Raw genomic sequence first — 6,150 nt, forward strand, 5'->3', positions numbered from 1 at the left:
GGTGGCCAGGAGCGGCCACTGCACTCCAGTCTGGGTGACAGAGCGAGACTCCAACTCAAATAAATAAATAAATACGGATAGCAATATACCTGCCCTATCTCTTTTCACAGGGACACCCCATGTGCATCAAATGAGGTATGAATGGGAGAGAGTTTTATACACCGTAAGCTCCTGGATTCATGAAAGAGTTATTATCGGCATTGACATCGGCATTGGCATCACCAGCCTCCCCAGGTATAGCACAGGGACCTAGGGGTAAGATGGGCCTGGCCCCTGCCCTCCTGAAGCTCACCACACAAAGCAGGGTATTTGAGGGTCCCAGGGTAATTTAGGCCCCAGGCTGGCTAAATCCTTAGGATAATTACCTTAATTTTCTGTTTTGTTCTGCAATCAGAAGCCTTGTCTCACTGGCAAAACAGTCCAGCACTGTGACCAAAAAAAAAAAAGTCCCGGTGGTTTAGTTCTTAGAGTGATCAGAATGAAGCAAATCAGAGGCTTCCGGTCGTCGCTTCATTCCCTGCATCTCAGTCAATTGAAAGTGAAGTCAGGTTTGGAACTCAGGGTCTTAGGACTGCCAAAGGGCTCATTCTAAGTCACACCGCCCCACCCCGAAAGGAAAACAGGGGAGGGAGAGGAACAGAAAGAGCCCTGCAAAGTGGAAGAAAGAGTGACCATGTGTTACACTATGTGCTATCTAGTGTATCACTTTATGTTCCAGGGGATGAGGTGGGGGTGGGAGAGGATTTTTCCCCTCTTTGCTATTCATAAATTTCAGAGGGACTGTTGCTGCAGTAGATGCCTTCCAGCAGCCTACTGAGTGCTAGGGCCTGAGTTTTGGCTCCCTGAGAACAAATGATTGAGAATGGCCTTGCCTCTGCCCTCTCAGAGCCCCAGGTCTAGATGGGAAGACAGCGTGTCTGGTTAAACTTAACTCTGTAAACAACCAACAACTTCTCTGGATTTTATAGTCAAAGGGGGGAAAATGAGGACGGGGGCTAAAATCGCCCCAGAGGCCTCTCCAGGTCAAGCCCCTCAGCTCACTGGCCACTTCCCTGTTTTCTAAGACTCCCAGGCTCTTAAACAAGCTCTTAATCAAATATGCAGTGCTAGAGGTGGAAAAGATTCTTAATAAGTTATCTGTCCTCCTGAAAAACTGACCATGGTTGCCCACTGCTGACAAAATCAAGTCCATGAGCTTTCACCTGGCTCAGGCCCCTCCCTGATCTGGTTCCAGCCTCCTTTCCTTAAATGTCACTCACAAGCCCTCTGTTCTGGCCAAACCAGCCCCCTTGCTATTCCTTGGACAAGACATGCACTTACTCCAGCTTTTTATATGTGCTTCTTAGCTTATTGAACTCTCACTCAACCATTACTCAGGTTGGATCTTTGCCCCTTTCCCTGACTCCCACACCCTTCGCATGGAAGTGAACAGCTCTTCTGTGGCACCCCCACAGTACTTAACTTGTCCTTTTAGTTATCATGCCTATACTCTGCCTATCTATGTCTCCAACTAGATTCTAAAGTTTCTTGGATGAAGGGATTCAGTATTTCTCATCTCATCACAGTCTCCTTCCTCTCCTCCCAAGATCCCCCACCTTGGCACAGAGTAGGATCTCTAAAAATGTTTGGGTTTTTGTTTTTGTTTATGTTTTTCTTAAGTCTGAGTCTCACTCTGTCACCCAGGCTGGAGTGCAGTGGCACAATCACGACTCACTGCAGCCTGGACCTGCTGGGCTCAGGTGATCCTTCCACCTCAGCCTTCCAACTAGCTGGGACTACAGACACGCACCACCACACCTGGCTCATTTTTTTTTGTAGAGACAAGAGTTCAGTAGCATGCTCATTGCTACCGCAGCCTTGAACTGCTGGGCTCAGGTGATCCTTCTGCCTCAGCCTTACAAGTAGCTGGAACTACAGGCTTGTGCCACCATACCCAGCTAGTTTTTTTAATTTATTGTAGAGACGAGGTCTCACCACATTGCCCAGGCTAGTCTCAAATCCCTGGGCTCAGGCAGTCCTCCTGCCTTGCCTCCCAAAGTCCTGGGATTACAGGAATGAGCCACTGTGCCGGGCCTATAAATGTTTGTTAAGTGAATGAATGAATGGTTGATCCAACCCATTTCCCTTATTTTATAGTAGGGAAGCTGAGGCCCAGACCTGACTTCACTTCTTGCCAAAGACTCTTCTTCTTTTTTTTTTTGAGTTGGAGTCTCACTCTGCCACCCAGGCTGGAGTGCAGTGGCACGCTAATAGCCATCACAGCCTCTAGCTGCTGAGCTCAGGCAATCCTTCCTCCTCAACCTTCTAAGTTATTGGAACCACAGGTGTGCACCACCACACTCAGCTAATTTTTTTATTTATTGTAGAGATGAGGTCTCACCATGTTGCTCAGGCTGGTCTCGAACCCCTGGACTCAGGCAGTTATTTCATCTCTGCCTCCCAAAGTCCTGGGATTACAGGTGTGAGCCACCATGCCTCGCCCAAAGATTCATTTTTAAGTCTTGGTCTCTTTCTCTTCCCATTGAGTGGTTACACACACAATCTCTGAAGTTAGACGGATGTGGTTTGAATCCTGGTTCCACAACTTCCTAGCAATATGGCCTTGGATACAACTTTTCTTTGAGCCTCAGTTGCCTCATTTGTAAAAAGGGGCTAATAAGTGACTCATGAAAATGTTATGAGGATCAAATGAGTTCTTCTATGTGCCTGGCACCTAGTAGGTACTCCATGGCAATGTTTTGTTTTGTTTTTTTAAGTAAGGAAATTTTAGAGTTCACAACTTGAGAGCACCTGCTTCATTTAAGCCCAGGAATGAAAGCTACAACCTGAACATAAAGAAAAAGAGGCTTATTTTTGGTAAGGGGAATGGAATAAAACTTAGCAAGAACTTTCAGTAAAACTATTACCTCTTCTCCCAAAGCTAAGGAATATGGAAATAGCACCCAATTCAGTGGCCCAAGTTAGTGAGTTCTCACTAAATTCCAGTGAATCTGGAGCAGCTGGGTGCCTCTCACTGTGGTGGTGATTCTTTTTTTTAATTTTTATTTTTTGAGTCAGAGTCTCACTCTGTCACCCAGACTGGAGTGCAGTGGCATGCTCATGGCCACCACAGCCTCTACCTGCTGGGCTCAAGCGATCTTCTGCCTCAGCCTTCCAAGTAGCTGGAACCATAGGTGTGTGTCACCATGCCTGGCTAATTTCTTTTTATTGTAGAGATGAGGTCTCACCATGTTGCTCAGGCTGGCCTCAAACCTCTGAGCTCAGGTAATCTTCTCACCTCTGTCTCCCAAAGTGCTGGATTACAGGCGTGAGCCACTGCACCCGGCCTGTGGTGGTGATTCTTTACAGGCTTAGGGATGTTGGCACGGACTGAGGTGTCCTGCTGAACCCACATAATTTTTATTTACATTTTTTGAGTCTCACTCTGTCATCTGACTGGAGTGCAGTGGCACCATCAGTCTCCTGAGTAGCTGGGATGACAGGTGGGCAATGCCACGCCCAGCTCTCTCTCTCTCTCTTTTTTTTTTTTAAGAGAAGCTGTCTCCCCATATTACCCAGACTAGTCTCAAACTCCTGACCTCAAGCAATCCTCCCACCTCGGCCTTCCAAAGTCTTGGGATTACAGGAATGAACCACTACACCTAGCCACATGTAACATGCTTGAACCTATCCAGGTGCCTATACCTGAGCTTCCCTCCACCTGGCCAAATCCTTTGAGCCCCACCTCCATGAAGTTTTCTTCTAATGTTCTTTTTTGAGTTGGAGTCTCACTCTGTCACCCAGGTTGGAGTGCAGGGGCATGCTTACGGCCACCATAGCCTCAATCTGCTGGGCTCAGGCAATCCTTCCGCCTCAGTCTTCCAAGTAGCTGGAACTATAGGTGCACGGGCTACCACGCCCGGCTTATTTTTTATTATTTATTGTAGAGGTCTCATCAAGTTGCCCAGGCTGGTCTCGAACCCCTGAGCTCAGGCAATCCTCTCACCTCGGTCTCCCAAAGTGCTGGGAATACAGGCTTGAGCCACCATACCTGGTCTCTCCTAATGTTTTTGCCTCTGAGAAACTCTCCTGTCCCTGAACTCTTGGCCCCGTAGGTAAGTACTGCACAGTTTAGCTCTTAGTGCTCCTCTGTGCTATGCCTTAGTTAGATCACCCCATCTGAGAGTGGGTGCCTTGTCATAGCGGCAGTATTTCCCATAATGGCTGGCAGCTCTGAGCAGATAGTGCACCATGAATACTTGCAGATTGACTGACATGTAGGAATTCACGGGGAACAGTGGGGGCATAGGTCCCGTTGAGTCCTGCCCCTACCCCTCCACACCATACTTCTCAAGCCAACCACCCACAGATGCCCCAGCCTTTTCAGTAGCCATCTTGTCTCTTAGAATTTGTAAATATCTGGATGGCAAGGGCCGTGTTTCCCTGTATCCTCCACGAGGCTCAGCATAGAGCTTCCAGCATTAACAGCAGAGAGTAAACACATCGTTTCACTGCTAGAGATAATTTGGTAAAGATACCATTCTTATTTGAGCTTTGTGTGTGTGTGTGTGTGTGTGTGTGTGTGTGTGTGTGTGTGTGTGTGTGTTTTGTGTCTGTTCTTGCTCCTTAAACTGCAAGGGGTTCCAAAGAAGGAATTGTCCATTTTGTGTAGAAAGTAAGAAGATGATTTAAAAAACAGTTAAATCCTGAAATTTGGATGTTTTTGTTTATCTGTTTTACAATCCGGAGATTGAATGTTCTGCCTTTAGTAAAGGTTCAGTCTATATTCTTACCAAATTTTCTCAAACTTTTATATACATCAGAATTACGAGGCCAAACATGGTGACTCATGCCTATAATCCCAGTACTTTGGGAGGTGGAGGCAGGAGGATCACTTGAGCCTAGGAGTTCAAGACCAGTCTGGGCAACATAGGGAGACCTTGTCTCTCAAAACATAAAAAAATTAGCTGGGCGTGGTGGTAGCATGCCTGTAGTCTCAGCTACTCAGGAAGCTGAGGCAGAAAGATCACTTGAGTCAGGTCGAGGCTAAGGTGAGCCATGATCATGCCACTGCACCCCAGCCTGGGTGACAGAATGAGACTCTGATCCCCCCCCCAAAAAAAAAGCCAGATGCAGTGACTCAAGCCTGTAATCTCAGCACTTTGGGAGACAGAAGTGAGAGGATTGCCTGAGCCCATGGGTTCGAGACCAAACTGGGCAACATGGCAAGACCTCATCTCTTCAATAAATCAAAAAATTAACTGGGTGTGGTGACATGTTCCTGTAGTTCCAGCTACTTGGAAGGCTGAGGTGGAAGGATCACCTGAGCCCAGCAGGCTGAGGCTACAGTGGCCATGAGTGTGCCACTGCACTCCAGCCTGGGCAACAGAGTAAGACTCCAACTCAAAAAAAAAAAACAAACAAACTTATTTGCTACTCATAATAACCCCATAATATAGATACTGTTATTTTCTTATTTTATAGATGAAGAAATTGGAGTTCAATGACTTGCTCAAGGATGTCCATCTAGTAAGTTTTTTCAATTGAAGCCAAATTCACATAATATAAAATTAACCTTGCCTGAGCCCGTGGGTTCGAGACCCACCTGGGCAGTGAGACCTCATCTCTAAAAAAAAAATAAAAATAAAAATAAAATAAAATAAAATAAACCATTTTAGAGTGTACAATTCAGTGGCATTTAGTACATTCAAAAGGCTGTTCCCCACCTCTCTCTAGTCCCAAAATGTTTTCATCACCCCAAAATAAAACTCCATAACTGTCAAGCTCCCCATTTCCTCCTCCCCACAACCTCTGGCAACTACCTATCTGCTTTCTATTTCCATGGATTTACTTATTCTGGATGTTTCAGTTAAATGGAATCTAGCTGCTTTCACCTTGCATAATGTTTTTGTGGTTCCTTCATGTAGCACATATGAGTACTTTATTCCTTTTTGTGGCTGAATAATATTCCGTTGCATAGATATACCACAATTTGTTTATCTATTCCCAACTAGTAAGGTTTTATTTTTGTTTTTAGTAGGAGTCTCACTCTGTTGCCCAGGCTGGAGTACTGGAGTGCAGTGGCACACTCATGGCCACCGCAGCCTCAACCTGCTGGGCTCAGACAATCCTTCTGCCTCAGCCTTCCAAATAGCTGAAACTACAGGCACA

This window comes from Carlito syrichta, unplaced genomic scaffold, assembly GCF_000164805.1.
Source record: "Carlito syrichta isolate Samal-C Ts95f unplaced genomic scaffold, Tarsius_syrichta-2.0.1 Scaffold301828, whole genome shotgun sequence".
Lineage (NCBI taxonomy): Eukaryota > Metazoa > Chordata > Mammalia > Primates > Tarsiidae > Carlito > Carlito syrichta.